At 38.3% G+C, this 20,633-nt stretch overlaps 1 long non-coding RNA gene across 3 annotated transcripts in view; it reads left to right on the top strand.

The window, feature by feature from the left end:
• Positions 1 to 20,633, top strand: part of LOC132664519 (uncharacterized) — a 398,084-nt gene that overhangs the window by 318,462 nt on the left and 58,989 nt on the right. The window lies entirely within an intron of this gene.

Below are 20,633 nucleotides of genomic sequence, written 5' to 3'. Positions count from 1 at the left end.
TATGAGTTACAGCCTTTAAAAACACTTGTAACTGTAGTAAAATACATGTAACTTAACATTTACCATCTTAACCATTTAAAAAAAAATTTTAATGCGTATTTATTTTTAAGAGAGACAGAGTGTGAGTGGGGGGAGGGCAGAGAGAGAGAGAGAGAGGATCCAAAGCAGTGGCTAATACCCTTTTTTATTTCCACAACAATGAACAAAGATCTCACAATCTTGTCAACACTTGTTATTTTCTGTTTTTTTGATAGTAGCCATCTTACTGAGTGTGAAATGATATCTCATCGTGGTTTTGATTTGCATTTTTTTAATAATTACTGTTTCATATACATGTTGGCCATTGCATATCTTCTTTGGAAAAATGTCTATTCAAGTCCTTTGCCAATTTTTTAATCAGGTTATTGTGTTGTTGTTGAGTTGTAGGAATTTTTTATATATTCTAGATAACCCCTTATCAAATATATAATTTGCAAATGTTTTTTCCCATTCCTTGGGTTACTTTTTCACTTGGTTGATTGTGTCCTTTGATAAGGGTAGCCTTGTAAAATTCAGTTGATGTTGAGATTTTTCGTGGCCTTAAGCACTCTTTTCCTCTATCTTATTCCTCTGGTAACTAGGAGATTGGAATCTGGATGGTGGTATCCTGGGCTTGGGCAATTATTGAGATCCAGCCTGATGGCTAGGATTTGGGCCATGATTGCATGGCAAAGTCCTAGATATGGGATCTAATGGATTTCTGTATCATTCAGGGAAAGGTGAATAATGTTGTGTCATTCAACCCAAGTAGAGCATGACAGGAAGGGTGAATCACACCATCAAAAAGAGGGAGTTCAAAACACAAAAAGAGAAAGTGGCATCAGAAGATTAAGAGCAGAAGCCTAAACTCAGAGCAGACATTTGCCTCTAAATATTACTTTTTTCATTTCATCCATTAAATGTCATGGGCTGTTAACTGTTAGTATGAGGGTGTTTTCACCTCGTCTACATAATCAAGTTGTCAACTTAGGTAGCTCATTGGTGTTTTCTAGATGGATATCTAGGCAACTTGCAGTTTCCTTTCCATCTAGAGATTTGGTCAGGACCAACATTGGGAGGTGTGGCTCTGATAGATACAGCTCCAGTCAAGACCAGCCAGAAACTTAATACTTTGCAGGAAGTGAGGAGGTCTTGACTTCACTCTCAATTTATGTATCAACCCATCACCTTGCATAAAGATTAAACTTCTTGCAATAGGAGGGTGGAAACATCTCTGTGATTCCTTTGGGAGAGAGGTAATGCATTTAAAAATCTCTCTGATGCCATGACCGTAAGATTAATGCTGTAATCCAGTTTGTTATCTGTCTGCTACGTCTCCTTGTGTCTAGCGTAAGTCAATAGAACTTCACTTCTCTAATTGAAATCAGTGTGCTGATGGAGTCTGTTCGTGGAAATGAAAGGTGGCTGCCATAATCTGTTGGGAGCTGAATTAATCCTCCGGGAGTGAGGCCTATCTAATTACTCCACTCAGAAATACTGGATTTGCTTTCAGTTGTGCAGTACACAGCCATGGGAAAGAGGCCAACGCACCATTTGGCTAATTTTGTCTTAAATTGCTTGAAGCTCCCCTACCCTGTCATTGTGAGACCTTCGCATTGGAAAGCGCTATTTCTTCTGCTTTTCACCTTTTTATTTGTAAGTATTGCTAAATTAAATGAAAAGGCAAATTTTTTGGTCACGTACTAAACTATTTCTGCCCTGTATTTATCACTCTCTGATATAAAGTCATGCCTTTGATGCCCAGAAGTAACATTGCTCACAGATTATTGGGAGAAACAAAGTTTAAATCCTCTCAGAGATGACCTATTTTCACCCAATTATTGCACCAACAACTTGGTGAGTACATATCACGACTCAGGTATTGTCCTAAGCATTTTGTAAATATGTTTTCATTTGATACTCACAAAAATCTTCTGAAGTGGATGCTATTGATATTTTCTCAATGTGTATACATATATTATAAAGAAGCCTTGAAAATTTAAGGTTCTGCCCAATGGCACACAGCAAATAAGTTTCACAGCAATAATGGAAACCGAAGCAGTCCAACTCCAGAATTTGGTTGGCACGTAAGATACAGGACATTCAGATAGATTTGGATTTTAGATAAGCAATGGAAAAAAAAATGTAGCATACATATACCCCGAATATTTCAGGGGACATGCAAATACTAAAACATTGTTTGTTGTTTATCTGAAATTCAATACAGAGTGTACCACGTGGTTTGTGGTGTTTGTTTTGTTTTGGCTAAAGCTGGCAGCCCTATTTAAGATCCTATGTCCCTAGTTATTTGGAACATTAGTGAGCCTAACATCTGGGAATGTTGGTGTGAACGTTCGTAATTCGACAAATATAGTATTTACATATTCATACCTATAGATACATTTATTGTCTTTTGAAGTCCTTTGAAGTGTGAAATGTCTTGCTGAAATATTTTAGTAATGCCGATGACATCACAACTGTCATAGAGAATCTGACACAGACTATTGTTTAATAAAGACTTTGGCTCCGTCGATTGTTTTTTTTCTTTCTGTTCATATGCCTCACCTTCAGTGATTAAGACATCTGCATTCTGATCCCAGCTGGGCCATTAGAATTTTTGAGACCTCAGGCAAGCTTCTTCCTGCATCTTAATTCTATCCTCCATTAAGTACAAAGTGAAATAAGGTGTTTCTCTCCTAATGTTTCTTTTGTCCTTGATATTCTGTGGTTCCAGAACTTGAGAAAGATACCTCATGACAGATTTTTGTACTTGGTACTGTGGTGGCATTCCAGGATCTTGGTTTCATTCATGGGCGGGGGCGGGGGGGCGGGGGTGTCAATTCTTTAATTACACAGGAAGTCCTAAGTTGGCTGCTTACAAGTTTGTCCATTTAGTCCTTCATGCAGATGTAAGAATGGCATCTGATAATTCTGTTGTCTCTCCTATAGAATTCAGCACAATTCTAGGCAATGCAATGTGAATACATTCTTTCCAATTAATGGATTGATTGATTTCTTAATAGACCGTGGTGCCAGTCAGATGCCTGTATGCAGGTGCCTGTATAGTCTGGCCCAAACCACTTTTTTTTTTTCCTCCATGCTCTTTATTGCCATTCAACATATTGTTCCAGTCACATAAAATGGCTTTCTATTACCTAAATATGTTGTGCAGTTTTTTTGCCCTTGTCCTGACACCACTGAGCCTTAGTTTCCATATGAGACTGCAATCTCCATTTTATATGGTAGTTGCTATAAAAATTAAGAAAATATAGAAGCACCTGACAAGCTAGTTCACCTAATTAATTACCTTGTCTTCCTCCATGTAAGGGGAAACCTAATTCCGAGAGTGTTGTAACATTGGAACATTGGAAACCTAATTCAGAGTGTGTTGTAACATTGGACAGTTTCCCTCAATGCTGTGTCAGCTTGTAGTCACAGACCCAGGATGGTACTAACCACTTAAGAGGTGTTCGTTGAAAGTTGAATATGTGGTGGAGAAAGTAATCATCACTACACTTAGGAAACCTATACTATTTCAAGTTATATTACAGAGCTGTAGTGATCAAGACATTATGGTATTGACATAAAAACAGACACCTAGATCAATAGAACAGAATAGAAAACCCAGAAATAGATCTACAACTATATGGTCAACTCATCTTCAACAGAGTGGGAAAGATCCAGTGGAAAAAAGATAGTGTCTTCAACGAATTGTGTTGGGAAAACTGGACAAAAACATACAGAAAAATGAAACTGGACCACTTTCTTACACTGTACACAAAAACACATTCCAAATGGATGAAAGACCTAAATGTCAGACAGGAAATCATCCAAATCCTAGAGGAGAAAACAGGCAGCAACCTCTTTGACCTCACCCACAGCAACTTCTTACTAGATAAGTCTTCAGAGTCAAGGGAAACGAAAGCAAAAATAAACTATTGGGACTTCATCAAGATAAAAACTTCTTCACAGCAAAGGAAACAATCAACAAAACTAAAAGAAAGCCTATGGGAGAAGATATTTGCAAATGACATACCTGACAAAGGGTTAGTATCCAAAATCTATAAAGAACGTATCAAATTCAACACCCAAAAAACCAAATCATCCAGTGAAAAAATGACCAGGAGACATGAATAGATATTTTTCTAAAGAAGATAGATATTTTTCTAAAGAATATAAAGAAGACATCCGGATAATAGACATATGGAAGGATGTTCAACATCACTCATCAGGGAAATACAGATCAAAACTACAATGAGAAACCCCCTCACACCAGTCAGAATTGCTAAAATTAATAATATAGGAAACAACAGATGATGGTGAGGATGGGGAGAAAGGGAACCCACTTACATTGTTGGTGGGAATGCAAACTGGTGCAACCACTCTGGAAAACAGTATGGAAGTTTCTCAAAAAACTAAAAATAGGACAACCCTACAATCTAGCAATCACACTATGGGGTATTTACCCAAAGAATACAAAAACACTAATCTGAAGAGATACATGCACCCCAATGTTTATAGCAGCACTGTTGACAATAGCCGAACTATGAAGAGAACCCAAATGTCCATCAAATGATGAGTGGATAAAGAGGAGGTGGTGTGTATACATACACACACACACACACACACACACACACACACACACACACACACACTGGAATGTTGCTCAGCTTTAAAAAAGAAATCTTGCCATTTGCAATGATGTGGAGCTAGAGAGTATTATGGTGAATGAAATAAGTCAGAGAAAGACAAATACCATATGATTTCACTCATGTGGAGTTTAAGAAACAAAACACATGAATATATGGGGGAAAAGAAGCAAACCAAGAAATAGACTCTTAACTACTGAGAACAAAGTGATGGTTACTGGAAGGGAGGTCAGTGGGGAGACGGGTTAAATAGGTGGTGGGGATTAAGGAGAACACTTGTGATGAACCCTGCGTGTTGTATGTAAGTCATGAATCATTAAGTCCTACACTTAGAACTAATATTTTATGTTAACCAACTGGAATATAAATAAACGCTTGGGAAAAAAAGAAAAGAGGAAAAAAAAACATACAATGAGTGGTTAGATATGGCCTTTTTCTTCACTTTGGCTTCTTTGGTGAACAAGGATTGGAGACATGGTTTTAATGCCGCCTTTGGGAAAATAGAAGTAAGACTTGTTATACGATTATGCAGGCAGCAGGATTTGTTTCAGTTTGAGGGCTGAGCTAGAAACGGCCATCGGCATCTCTGTGTCCATGGTGCTGCTGAGGCCAGCAGTCTTCAGGAACATCTCTGGGTCAAAGTCATGGCTGGCCTGCAGTTCCAGACTCTCTCTACTGCCCTGCCTAATCTTGCCTCCGTGCTGATGCTCTTAATCCTCTCTTTAGCAACAAGAGAACTATAATTATCTCAGGGTCTCTCTCTCTCACTAGACGGTGCTTCAAGAGGGCAAGACTTTTGTGTTAGTAATCTTTGTACTCCTAGGCCTAGAAGGCATAGTGATTACATTATAGGTGATCGATTAGTGGTTTCTAATTGAATGAAAGAATGGAGGGAAGGAAAGTGACTTATTAGGTGAAGTCTCATGGTGACAGTTTAAAGAATATAGGCAGGCAAAAAGAGTAGAAGGAAATTAAGAAAGACAGACTGTACTCAGCTCCACAAGAGAAAGCAGGAACCATTGGTTCCAAATTGCCAATTTTCTGAACTCACAAAAGCCAGGAAGGCAAAGCTGAATTAAGTATTAGCCACGTACTTCCATGGAGGAATCTGGAAACTAGCTAGAGCAGCCTTGTCTAATAGTTACCTAGTGAGAGCCACATGTGTAATTTTGAATTTTCTAGTAGCCACATTAAAATGATAAAAAGAAACAGATGAAATTAATTTTAATTATATATTTTGCTTAATGCAAATATATCTAAATGTTTATCATTTCAACATGCAATCACTATGAAAAATATTAATGAGATATTTTAATTCTTGGTTCCTCTAGTGAGTCTTCAAAATCTGGCATGTATTTTATACTTAACAGCACATCTCAATTTGGACCAGCCACATTTCAAATGCACAGCAGCCAGATGTGGCTAGTGGCTATGCCAGTGAACAGCTCAGAGCTACAGCATTTGGGTATTTCTAAAAAGATGAAATAAAATATTTTTTCTTTGTACTAAATTATCATTTGCCTGGTAATTTTCACTGCATAGGCAGGAGAAATGAATCTTAAATAGAGAGTTTAATTGCATCGAGCTGGTTTATTTATGTAATCCAATGTCTTTGCAGACACTTCTGAAATATGTATAAATTTGTAAGCCCTTCCTAAAAAGTTCCTAGGAGCTTTAAGAATGTTCAGACCTACCGTTTGACCTAAGAAATCCTACTTCCAGCACTCAACCATCAGGAAACATTTAGAAATGCAGACTGAGATTTAGGCATGAAAACTTTCAGTGTCTTTTTTTGTTACACAATTTAATAACTGGAAGTCACCAAAGTCCAACGTTATTGGAGCATGAGTTATGGTACCTGTTTGTAATGAAATATTGTGTTGTCACTAAAATTTATGCTCAGGGAAATTTTTGATGGTGTGGGAAACTGTGATATAAAATTAAGCAAAAAGCATAGGAAACAGATTTGTATTTTCAGTATTGAGCAACTTCTATGAAAAGGTACAGCGAAAGCCTGGAAGGAAATACGGTAAAGTGGTAACAGTACCTCAGAACTGTGGAATAGTAAGTGACTGCTTTTTTCTTTCTATTTTGATGCATTTTGTAATTTTTCTCACAAAGCGTGTACACCAGGCCCCTAAGCAGGCAAACAAACATGGAAAATACTTTGCCTAGTTCATGTTCCCACCACTACTATAGCTCTAGTGGGAAACCCTTGCCCTCACCCTCCCTTCCCTCCACGTACACAGAGTCTCCCTCTTGGGAAAGAATGGAGAGAGCAATGGCATGAGACAGGCAAACCCCAAGGCAGCTAGAGGATGGGACAGCTGACTGGCAGAGAAGACCGGGAGACCAGCCATCTTGTTCTGGATTTCTGATGCTGACTGCGACAATCCCATCATCCCCTTGGGTCCCCATTCCTTATCTGTAAAAGGCAAGGAAGATCATTGGGATGAGTTCCCTACAGCTTCCTCAGACTCTCCCTGATGAACCCTCTGGCCCAAAGCTTAAGTTTAGCCTTTTTTTTCTTTTTTTGCCCCTGCCCACAACACATCTTCTCAGTTCCAGTTTTTCTGATTTTAAGTGTTTCTTTTACAAATGGCTTCCAGCTATATGATTGACCTCTCCTCCCCCCCCCCCACCCCCATGCCTAAATCTTCCTACTACGAAATCCCCAGAGTGTCCCCAAATGCCAGACCCTTGGTTCAGGTAGCCTCTCTTGTTTAACATACATTTTAAAGACCACTTGTCTCCTAGGGCAGTAGCAGGAAAGAGAATCTTAGATCCATTTTAGAAACTGTGTCAAATGATGAGATTACTTTGACACATGAACAGCCCTCTTTTGAAGATAGTAGGTTTGAAAGCAGAAAATCTCTCCTGGTATCTCCTCTCCATGAGTCACCATTTGGTACCAGCGTGGAAGGTAACAATGTTGATGAATAGTGGCTTGTAGATACCCTGGCAATCTTTACAACACGACCCCCCACCTAAAGGCTTTACAAAAGTACTATCTGCAAAAATAACTCCAGAATGGAACCTTGTCTGATTCTGCATCGTGGATCATTCCAAAATGCCTCTGTGGAGAGATAGGTTTTACCTTTACCCTATAGGCTTAATGTCTAGATCTTCTCTCTGCAAATTAAATTTGAACCAATGATTTGAGCAACTAGTTCCCAAGATCCTTAGAGCCTTATTGTAGCTCTGTTACCTAATCTGGTACTGAGTATGTCCTATGTCTATTGCCCAGATCAGTTCTTAGCTTACTGAATGATGGAACTGGTCTCTCCTAAAACTTGTGGGCTGTAAGGTTGTCACATATCTACGCCACTACAGTGTTGTCTCTTCCCGAGGTTTTGCTCACTGTATTTATTTTATTATTCATTTGTTCACATTCGTTCCTTCACCAAATATTTTGGAGGTATGGTGCCAGGCACAGCTTTTAGACACCTGCCAATCAGCAGCCGACTACAGAGGAATTTTTGGGCTTAGAACATTTAGATTTAAAGTCGAGTTCTGCCTCTTACCAGTTGCATGAACTGGAGCCACCTCCCTTCTCCATAAAATGGGGATAACACTATCTGTGTTACAGGGCTATTACGAGTGTCTGATGACATCACTTGTGTAAATCACTAACAGTTCCAACGATGAACTTGACCCTGTTATTTTTTAAAGTAGCCATAGTTAAGGTATGTAGAGACCAATTTTCACAAAGATTACATCTCGTAATGCTTGCACCTCCATGGTGAGAAGATGTGTTATTTCTAGCTTTTGCACCTGAAGAATTGCCTGAATGATCTGGGGGCAGAAATTTTGGAGCATGGGAACCAGCAGAACCTTGATGTCATGAAATATACTCTTGATTCAGTGGTATGTGTAGCTCTCCATGAGGTGTGCATGGGATAATGTGCGCAGAGGCCTTTTGTAAAGTGAAATTTCGGAAGCAGTAGTGCTCTGAATATGGCCTGGCATGGGAGGAAGCTAACATGGGAGCTTCTTTGGGCTGTAGCCTTCATCGTCACTGCCACAATCCTTGACCACACATGAGGAAACTTTAAGCTCTGATGTTTATTTGTACAAGATTCCCCAGCTCCCAAGTGCCAGAGCTGGGCTTTAAATTCAGGTTTGTGTGGCTGAGAAATTCATTGTTTGTTTGTTTGTTTGTTTCTTTCTTTCTTTCTTTCTTTCTTTCTTTCTCGATCCTAAAGGTTTTATTTACTTATTTATTAAATATAATTTATCATCAAATTGGTTTCCATACAACACCCAAGGCTCATCCCAGCAGGTGCCCTCCTGAATGCCCATCACCCATTTGCCCCTCTCCCCCTCCCATCAACCCTCAGTTTGTTCTCAGTATTTAAGAATCTTTTATGGTTTGCTTCCCTCTCTCTCTGTAATTTTTCCCCCCTTCCGCTCCCCCATGGTCTTCTGTTAAGTTTCTCAAGATCCACCTATGAGTGAAAACCAAAAGAAACTCATAGTTTCAATGCTAGAGCAGAAAATCTGAAATTGCCAGTCATGGATATTATAACAAATGCAGGTAGCATCCACCAAGCACTTACTATCTGCCAGGAACTTTATAACTCTGTTTCCATGGTAACTCATTGACTCCTCCTCCAACTCCACGAGCTGTGTAAGATTCTGTCTCTCATGTTACAGATGAGGACACCAAGCTGAAAAACATTAGTGTACTACTTGCCCTACCTCACCGAACTAAGAATTGATGGTGATTGGATTCAACCAGGCAGCCTGGCTTGGGGATCCCCCAACTTAACCTTAATAGAATATTCTTGGAAGTAAAACCTCAAATAGGGGGTTAGAACTTACGACCTTCATAACCCAGAAGTAGGTCCTAACTTACAGAATTTATAATTTGAAATGTAATGGTTTTGGTTTTTGTTTTTGTTTTACATTTTTTCATATTTAGTCAGGAGTGAGAATAGGAAAGTGTGCATTTCCAGGACAATAGGTAAAACACGACAACTATGAGACGATGGCTTTGATTTGAGTACTCATGTTCTGATCAGCCTTTGTCTTCATCTGATTGTTACATTTTCTGAGGAAAAAATTGTGATGGTTGCTGGCTGCTTCCTGCATAGCTGTGCATTTATAAGATCTAAAATATGTCTATTTATCTCCATCTGATGGTGGTCTTGGTCAGGAAGCTGTGGGCAATTCATCTTGTTGATATCTGTTCCTAATTTCACCTGTTCAGGTCACTACCTCACTTCTTAAAATTCCCCTTGTGTTTTTTCTTTCATTTTGATGTATTGTACTTGGTGAAAGGCAGTTTTAGAGAGAGAGAGAGGAGAACCATAGATTTGTGAATTTTTGGATGGGTGTGTGTGTAAGGTTGTCATGTTCGATTGTGTAAGTTGAGTACTGCACAACTGTAGAAGACACCATTTGCATTGTCTGTGATGTAAATGATAGTCCCTGCAGCTGAACAATGTATGTTCAAGTACCTGTATGAATATGTGTGTGAGTGCGTGTGGTTAAAGTGCATTCATGTCTGAACATATCTGTGTATGAATATATGGCTAATGTGTCTAAAAGTTCACAATTGTGCATGCATGAATTTGTGTGTCTGTCTGAGCATGAGTTTTGATGGTAGAATGGGAGATATGGGGCAGGAGAGACTGAATATCTTTTTTTGAATGTTTACTGATTTTTGAGAAAGAGAGCGTGCAAACGGGGAGGGGCAGAGGTAAGGGGACAGAGGACCTGAAGCAGCCTCAATGCTGGTAGCAGAGAGCCCAATGTGGGGCTCAAACTCACGAACTGTGAGATCATGACCTGAGCCAAAGTTGGACGCTTAACCAGCCGAGACACCCAGGTGCCCCAAGACTGAATATCTTAATTGCCATAAGACATATGAGATCACAGTCACATATTTCTTTTTCAAAAGTGAAGAAACATTTTTTTAAATTTTATTATTTTTTTAATATAACTTATTGTCAAGTTGGTTTCCATACAACACCCAGTGCTCATCCCAACAAGTGCCCTCCTCCCTGCCCATCACCCACAAGAGACAGGGTTGTTGTTTTTTTTTTAAATTTTTTTAATGTTTATTTATTTTGAGAGAGAGACAGAGCATGAGCAGGGGAGGGGCAGAGAGATGGAGACACAGAATCTGACGCAGGCTCCAGGCTCTCAGCTGTCAGCGCAGAGCCCCAGGTGGGGCTGAAACTCATGAACTGTGAGATCATGATCTGAGCCCAAGTCAGACGCTCAACCGACTAAGCCACACAGGTGTCCCCAAAGTGAAGAAACATTTAAGCACGATGTAGAATAGGCAGCATTGACAAAGTGCCACATCAGAGTCCTTGGTAATTATCCAAAGTTCCTCCAAGTTTGTCTTTTTTTTTTTTTGTCAAGGAATGCCCCTCCTTTTAGCCTAAATAGCATTTTTTAATGTTCTCCAGTTTGGAAAAATATGTAATAGGAGCTGAAGTTCTGACCTTTACTTTTAGCTTCTTGAACTTTTTCTTAGTCATACCTGTCTTTCTCACCTGTAAAATTATATATATATATAATATATATTTATACTTATATATATTATATAATATATATAATATATATAAAAATATATATTATATATATATAATTATATATATTTAATATATAATTATATATATATTATATATCTCCAAACACATGTGTATGTGCAAGTGTGTGTGTGTGTATGTATGTATGTGTATATATATTTATATATATATATATTCTCATATATGAGAGAATGCTGTAAAATGAAATAATGAAATTTGATGGAAAGATATTCTTATGACCAGTGAAACAGATATATAATAGTACATTTCTGCTTTTCTTCTGTATTAATGTATTATTCATTCTTCAGCAAACATTTATTGTGCAGGTACATTTTTCAAGGCATCGTGGTAGATGTTGGGATACCTGTACTCTCCTCAAAGTACTTACAAACTACAGGGGGAGACACACATGCATAAACAGATGTTTAAAAAAATGGATGGCAAGGCCAACTTATGACTTGAATACACTCCCATTCTAATTAGGAGAAGAGGCTAATAAAGCATGGAAATTTCGACAGGTTAAGCACTGCTCACGGCACGTTTGTGGGGAATAACCAATTCCCCTTGGGTTTGAGGGTCCAGAATTCTTTATGGAAAAGATAACTTTCTGTTTTATTGTATTTTGTTTCTTTGAGGTATAATTTAGGACTCATGAGGTTTACCCACTGTAAGTGTATAATTCAGTATTTCGTAAATTTCTCAACCAGTACAACCATGAGTACAATCCAGTTTTAGAATATTTCCACTCCCCCCAAAAGTTCCTGGGTCCCCTGTAGGCAATCTTTGTTCCAGATCCAAATCATACACATATCTTCTTTCTGTCTCTACAGATTTGGACTTTATGGGCATTTCATATCAATGGAATTATACAACACACACTTTTTTGCATATATCTAGCTTCCTCCACTTAGCACAATATTTCCAAGCTACATCCACGTTGTAGAATACATCAGTAGTTTGCTACTTTTTATTGCTAAATACTATTCCATGGTCTGATTATACCACATTTTGTTTATTCTTTCACCCGTTGGTGAACGTTCAGATTGCTTTCATTTTGAGGCTGTTACAGATAATACTGCCAAGAGCATTGGTATACAAGTCTTTGGAAGGACAGGGGCTTTTACTTCTTTGGGTACATACCTGAGATCTTGTAGGTGGAGTACAATGGCTGGAACATTTGGTAACTTTTTTTAAAAGCTTATTTCTTTATTTAGGGAGGGAGAAGGAGAGAGAGAGAGAGGGAGAGGGAGAGGGAGAGAATCCCAAGTGCAGAGCCCAACGTGGGGCTCGAACTCACAAATGGGAGATCATGACCTGAGCAGAAATCAAGAGCCGGATGCTTAACCAATTTAGCCATCCAACGTTTGGTAACTTTTTAACAGCTTTATGGAGCTTTTGTTTACATACCTAAAAGATACCCTTTTAAAGTTCACATTTAAGTGCATTTAAAATTTAAGTTTTTAAGAAACTGCAAAATTGTTTTCTAAAGAGGCTGTCCAGTTTCACATTCACAGCAATGAATAAGGGTTTCAGTTTCTTCTCTTCTTGTCAACGTTTGGCATTGTAGGCCTTTTGACTATAGTCATTCTAATGGATATGCAGAAGTATTTCTATTGCAGTTTGCTTTTAATTTGCATTTCCTGTTCACTAATGGTCTTTAGTGTCTTTCCACGTGCTCACTGTCCATTTGTTGAACATCTTTAGTATGGGTATCTAATATGTATTCATTTAATGTACTCTTTTTAAAGTTGTAATGTTTGTCTATTTTTGAGTTGTAAGAGTTTTGTATATATTATGGAGAGATGTAGTCTGCCAGATTTATTATTTGCAAATATATATGTATAACAGTGACATTAAAAAAACTTGGTTGGCATTATCTGGTAAAGTTGAATATATACATATATCTTATATGATCTAACAGTTTTACCCCTTGTCATATACACAACAGAAGTGTGTGTGCCTATGGACCAAAAGAAAGAGAAAAGTATGTTTGTAGCTAAACAGTTTGTGTTAGATCCCAGTGGGGGCCATGCAAATGCCCATCATCAGTAGGTCAAGGTGAATGCATTTTGATATGTTCATAAAATTGAACTGAACAGCGATGGAATGTAAGCATCAGAGCTGAAGGCAATAAATGGATAAATCTTACAAAAGAATGCTTAATACAAACGGCTATCTACAGAAGATATAAATGGTATAATTCAATTTATGTAAGTTTCAAAGTCTGTCAAAACTGATTCATGGTGTTAGAAGTCATATAATTGTTATACTAGAGAGGGAAGAGTGAGTACTGATTCAGAGTGGGTGAGAGGAGCTTCTGAATTGCCGGCAGTATTCTATTTTTTTTTTTTTTTTTTACCCACACAATGGTTACATATATGTGTCAATTTGTGAAAATTCACTGTATTTCACGTTTATGATTTGCAGACTTTTAAAGTACAGGTTCTACTTCAATGAAAAGATTTTAGGGGAAAAAAAAGGAACATGGGCTCTGGTACTAAATTGGATATAAATCTTGGCTCTACTGCTCTCTTGCTGTAGAACCTGGGCTTCGTTACCTTAACCACTTTGTGTTCCAGTTCCCTTATTTGTAACAGGATAATAATAATAACACCTATTTCCCAAGTTGTTGTGAGGATCGTATGACTCAACTAACACATTTAGAAGAGTGCCCATACGTAGCGTGTGTGCAATAAATATTGGCTATTGTTATCATTATGCTCTGGATGTCCCTCCACTTTAAAAAATATTTGCTCCTTCATATCCCACCCCTAGAACCCAGTTTTTCTCTTGGATTCCATCCCAGTACTTCACTCGCCTGACTCTCCATACCCTCCTGGACAGGTTTCCCGCCGCCATTTACTGTGTGTTCCTCAGTCCTTATCGGACATCTCCAAACACCCCATGACATAATAACCCTAAATTATCCAGCTGAACTCAGTCTTTTCCCTTGAAACCAGCTTTTTCCTTTCCTGTTCTCATCCTTCCGTTCTCCTCCTTCTTTTCTCTTCACCATCGATTGCCTGTTCCACACAACAGCAATGACACAGAAATCAGACAGATCTGGGGTCAAATCCTGGTTTTGTTTACGCTAGCCGTGAGACCTTGGGGGCCATTAACCCCTATGCACTTTTGCTGTTTCTTATTTAATAGAAGGAAGATGACATACCCTATTTAGGTTTGGTTGAGGGCACAAAATGTTACCATGCTTGATACTGACTTATGATCTGGGACATGGTAGGCATTCACTAAATGTCAACTATTAATTTTTTTTTATTGTGCTATTGGTTTAGTTGTTTCTTTTCAGAGAATTAAGTCACATTTATTTCTTTGAATTTGTCCCTCTTCTTTATTCCTACTATTGCTACTAGGTCCCAGTTTAGATCCTCATTATCTTTTGAGTTACTACAAAGGTCTCCTTACTTTTCCAAACTTGAACACTCAATTTCATTACCGATGCTACCTCAATAGCATGCCACCACCCACAGGCTTAAGCCCCTCAATGACATTTTCCTCTTGTTTCTTGGATTAGGTCCAAGTGTCTTAAAGCAAATTGCCTATAATAGCAAAGGACAGAATTACCTTTCTCGAGGAAGATGTACCATATTGCCTTGATGTAGGGGGTTTGGACCATATGACCTCATTAGCTCTCTTTTAGATTTGGGAGATTTGGTGTGGAGAAGCATTTCCTTCTTTGCAAAGGAGGTCAGGGAAAGGGCAATGCAGTGTTTTCCACTAATGAAATAGCAGCTACAGTGGGAGATCAAATCCCTCCAGGAACTTGACTCTTATTTTTAGCTCAGCTCAAAGGGCTGTAGCCTATTTTAGCCAGCTCTGGGACTTCCCACAGCAATCTGAGAGATGGATGTCCTGGCTGCAAGTGAAAGAAAGCTGTGAATTTTAGAGTGGAGAGACGATACTCGTGGTTAGCCCATGGGAGGTGTGTTTTGACTAAGAAGAATTTGACTTTTATTGGAGCCATTGGCCGCAAGAGCTTCTATGATACAGTAAATAAAAGCTTGTATTTGATAGTCAAAGACCTGAGTTTCAATTCTGCCCCTGCCAGTGAATAGCTGTTTAACACTGAGGACAACCATTAATCTCTTTGAGCCTCAGTTTCCTCATTTGTGAAATAGGAATAATGACTCCTATCACCAAGTGTTGAGAATTAAATGAGATAAGCATGTAAGGTGCCTGTCGCATAACAGGTACTTAGGCTATGAGCGGTACTTTCCTCCTGATGGTTGGTGGCTTCTCGGGTGGCTACATGGATTTTCACTGGCTGCAAAATTACCTTGGGCACACTGTTTCACGAGAGGGACATGAAATCAAAACTGGCCCATCCTCTAGAGGAGGGAAATTAAAAGTATCCTAGGATAACACTTCAAGGCCATGAGTCTATTTCTTTGGCATCCATTCCTGATCTAATTGAGCCTTCACAATTTGTTTCAGTCCTTGTAAAAGGGTCTCTGCCTCTCCACATCTGGGTCCTGTTCTTCATTTGAAAGGCTACAGACAGCATATTGGAAAGAAAAGAGTGTCAAACGGCCTCAGATACAGAATTCTGAACACTGAATCCTGTTCATCATTAAGTCTAAATTTCTATTTTGGGACAGATTTTCTGCTTCTGGACTTCATTTGGGTTGAATCTTGCTCATTAACCCAGATTGTTTATTTGTATTTCATTCACTAAGTTCTTCTGTCCTACAGTAATCTGTGATAGTTGTTTATAACATCTTTCTAGAGACAAAATGAATAGAAAATTTAAAACTATAAAATTTGAAACCGGATACCTGGTTTTGAATATCAAAAGTACTTTAATTTTGAATACCTAAAGTTCTGAAAGTACTGTTTGGTAAAAAGAAAAACAAATCACACAATAAACTGGGAGAACCATTCAAACCTGTTTGGCAGAGAAATAACATGTGTGAAGGTCTCTCAGTTGGTTATCTTCCTTGAATTAATTTCGAACAGCATAGTACATAAGAGACATGAACCAGTAATTATAAAAAGAACATAAAATTACAATGAGTCTCAGAAAACTGAGAAGCCTCACTAATAGTCAAATTCAAGTTAACACATCTAGAACACACATCAGTGAATTTTATTCTGGGTGCCACACAGACATAGGGTTATAAGATGTAACTGGGGCCATTGGGTGGAGAAGAATGAACAATTTGACCACATAATCTCTCATATCACCTGAGATCTCTTTCTTTTTATAATGTAGTATCTTGTGTTTGGTCACAGACAAATGATAGTAGCAATTTCTTGCCAGAAATATATATAGGTCAAAAGAGATATGGAGAATTTAATTGTTCCTTCTTTTCTCCCATGTTACCTGGCCCACAGTAGATGTCTGAATACAGATCCAATTAATAACAACGTCATCTAAATCTCAGGTGAGTGAGGCATTAACTCTTCTCATGAAACGGACCAGCATGAAATAGAATGGTTAGTGACAGAAATGGTTAGATAAACAGAGAAAAGAACAAGTATTTTTTTAGGGTATGCTATTGTGCAGGGACCTTGCTAAGAATCTTACACATGTTACCGTATGTAATGTTCACAACAATACTGAGAGGTAGGCATAGTTATCCTTCTTTTTAAAATGGTGAGGGCACCTAGGTGGCTCAGTCAGTTGAGTGTCCAACTTCAGTTTGTGAGATTGAGCCCTACATTGGGCTTGCTGTTGTCAGCCTGTCAGCTCAAAGCCCAGAGGGATCCTCCTCTCCTCTCTCTCTGCCCCTCCCCCTCTCATGCTCTAACTCTCCAAAAAAAAAAAAAAAAAGAAAAAAAAATACACACACACACACACACACACACACACACATATATGTATATATAATATAAAAAATGTTTCTAAAAATGAGCAAAGTGAGGTCAGAGAGGTTCAACAACTTGCTTGAAGTTTTTGTAAGAAGGAGAAGCACTACGATTACTCATACTGGATATGAGATGTCCACCAACCTGCTACCAGAGACATGAGCAGAGTAGAAACCCAAGTTTTCCATTCAGTTTTAGATTATTCTTCAAGCTCTCTGTTCTTCAATTTTTAAAAAGAAATCTTGATATTGTTTTAAGAAAAAAATTATGTTTAAATGTGTACTTTTTGATGATACCTAATGATTTTTAAAGACACCTGGCAAAGAGTCATCAGCTCTGAGAGGTAGCAGAAACTATCATCTCCTGTCTCATATATATATATATATATATATATATATATATATATATATATATATTTCTGCAAGCACAGAATGTTTGCTGAGCAAAAAAATGTTCTCATTTGAAGGTGAGATCTGAAGAGGTTTCCTTTGTAAGAGTGACAAAGATCCGATGTGATACATAATACACATTTGAAAAAATTTGAATTTTTAACATTTTAAACCTTCATCTTAACATCTTGAAAAACATGGTTCACAGATTTCTCCATCTATCACAGTGTGCATTAGGTTATACTGTCCATATTGAGCTGTAATCATATTGAACTGTGTTCAAATAGAGAATTTTATGTTGGAGAAGATTCTTCATTACTATGAGAAAAAGGAATTTGCAAGACTCTCAGTGAATAGTATAGTCACTGGAACCTTAATGGCAAAGAGAAGGATAGAATTGAGGAATGTCAAAATCCTTAATGCAGAAAGATATGAGTCAGACCCTTATACATATATAGTAGATTTTTTTTATTGGGCTCTGCTCAGCCAGTAAACTACACCTCTTTTTCTGACAATTGCCATGTTCAACAGGTGTAGGCCTTGGCCACCACAATTTTACTGTGTGACCCTATTCCCCGAATACTACCCTTCCATATGACTTACAGAACCAAGAATGGGCATGTGATCCACAAAGGGTCAATCATATTCTCCCAATTCACGATTCAAAATTGGGACTCAAGAGATGTTAGTCATATTCTGCTTGTCATATATGAAAGACATGTGAACTTCAAAGGTATAAGATGGCCATCTTTTGCCACACCCAGAACACCAGATAAAACTAGTTTGTAGAAACAAAAGAGTAAAGATGTGTAAACAAAACATGGGATGAGGCATGGTGTTGTTGGGGAGGAAAGTTTATCTCTACCCTTTCAGATTCTTCTGGCTAGTCTAAGAATCAAATTGACATGAGATAGATTAATGGGAGAAAATGAAATTTAATGTGTATATAAGGAACCCACATAAACGTGAGATTCCAAAGACAGACAATATGAGGTATGTGTGTCATCCTGAACTAAGGGGAAGAGGGAAGGAGTCTTGAACTTCAAAGGGAAGGACAGCAATTCACAGGAAGATGAAAAATCGTAAATGGTAAATAAATGTTTGCTGGGCCACTCAGAAATTATGGGCATAGGGAGGAATTTTTACAGACTTTGCTACATTTCTCCCTGTCCATCACCCTGAAATCGTATTATACTGTAGTTATCCATAGTGATAGCTCTGTACCTGGAGCAGGTCCTCTGTCTAAATTTTTTTTTTTAACGTAATTAGCGGGAAGGTCAAAATTTCTTCCTGAGACTTTTGAAGGGCAGCTCAAAACAATCTGCATGCCAGAGTAGCACATCTTGGGGCAACTCATTCTGAACTCCTATAATATCATAGAGGGAGGGCCTAAGGCAGTTTGGGATTTGAGTTTTTTGACAGGTTTCTTGCTTCCAGATTTTAATCTCTCCAGAGTGTGTTTCTGTGTTTCTGTGATTCTGTGGAATATCCTACTCTCCTTTTGATAAATCCCACCTTGCCTTATTTTTCCTGCTTAAGTTCATTTGTGCACTTTTTTTTTTACTTGCAACCAAAAAGAGCCTTGATTAAAACCCCAAACCCCAGGCTGTCTGTCACCCACACAGACTGGTGGAGACCGTTGTTCCTGGGATGGCCATGTGTTATATATATAGTTCTAGAGAGTGGATTAACCAGGAAGTTCAGTCTCCAACTTCAAGGCAGCAAAATTGAGTGCTGTGAGCCCTGGGCATAGCTGAGGCTAAGATCCAGAATGAGCAAATAAAGCTGGAGTCCAAAGGGAAGAATGCCAGAGAATTTCCGAAATGGCTTATTTCCCAGAGTTACTGTAAGTCAGTGCAACAATACAAAAAAAAAAAAGTTTTTTTATTGTAAAGGGCAAGATAGTTTAGTGGTTTAGGGCATAGATGCTACAATCAAACTCTGAGTTTAAATCTTGACTCTGCTGCTTTCTGGCTGAGTGACCTTTGTCACAGTGCCTTTGATCTGTACGTTGGAAATGATGAAGGTGGTTCCTGCTTCATACGATTACTTTGTTGATTAAATGAGTTAGTATATGTAAAGTGCTTAGATTACTGGGTAGTGCTGTTAATTCTATGCAAGTGTCTGTTATTAGTGTTCATGGAACTCTGTTGTTGGCCTTCATTCTCACACAGACATTGTGATACTGGTTTTATAAATAACTGTGGCATTCTTTACTATGATCTGCAGGTGTACCATACAGGACATAAATTTTCCATGGGCTAAGGTTTTATGTTATTAAAAAAATAAATCACCGGGGCGCCTGGGTGGCTCAGTCGGTTAAGCATCCGACTTTGGCTCAGGTCATGATCTTACAGTTTGTGAGTTTGAGCCCCACATTGGGCTCTGTGCTCTCAGTTCAGACCCTGGAGCTTGCTTCAGATTCCGTGCCTCCCTCTCTCTCTACTTGTCCCCCACTCACGCTTTGTCTCTCTCTGTCACTCAAAAAGTGAATAAACATTTAAAAAATTTAAAAAATAAATCAATAGCATTTATTAATCTCTTATTTTATGGCAAGCACTGCACATGCACTGTGTAGTTTAGATAGCATTAACCAGTCTGTGCTGCATGTATTTTTATCTCCATATTCCAGATAAGGGTGCTGAGAAGGAGAAAGGTTGAGTAGCTATAATCCAAAGCTGTAGTGATCAAGACAGTATGGTATTGGCACAAAGACAGACACATAGATCAATGGAACAGAATAGAAAACCCCAAAAATGGACCCACAACTATATGGTCGACTCATCTTCGACAAAGCAGGAAGGAATATCCAATGGAAAAAAGACAGTCTCTTTAACAAATGGGAAGACTGGTCAGCAACATGCAGAAGAAATGAAACAGGACCACTTTCTTACACCATACACAAAAATAAATTCAAAATGGATGAAAGACCTAAATGTGAGACAGGAAACCATTAAAATCCTAGAGGAAAACACAGGCAGCAACCTCTTTGACCCCGGCCACAGCGACCTCTTATAAGACACGTCTCTGGAGGCAAGGGAAACAAAAGCAAAAATAAACTATTTGGACTTGATCAGATAAAAACTTCTGCACAATGAAGGAAACAACCAACAAAACTAAAAGGCATATTTATATACATACATATATATATATATACATATATATATATGTATATATATGTGTATATATATATATATGTATATATA

This window comes from Panthera onca, chromosome F2, assembly GCF_046562875.1.
Source record: "Panthera onca isolate mPanOnc1 chromosome F2, mPanOnc1 haplotype 2, whole genome shotgun sequence".
Classification (NCBI taxonomy): domain Eukaryota; kingdom Metazoa; phylum Chordata; class Mammalia; order Carnivora; family Felidae; genus Panthera; species Panthera onca.
The sequence above is the reverse complement of the archived record's forward strand: the minus strand, read 5'-3'. Positions and strand labels throughout refer to the sequence as shown.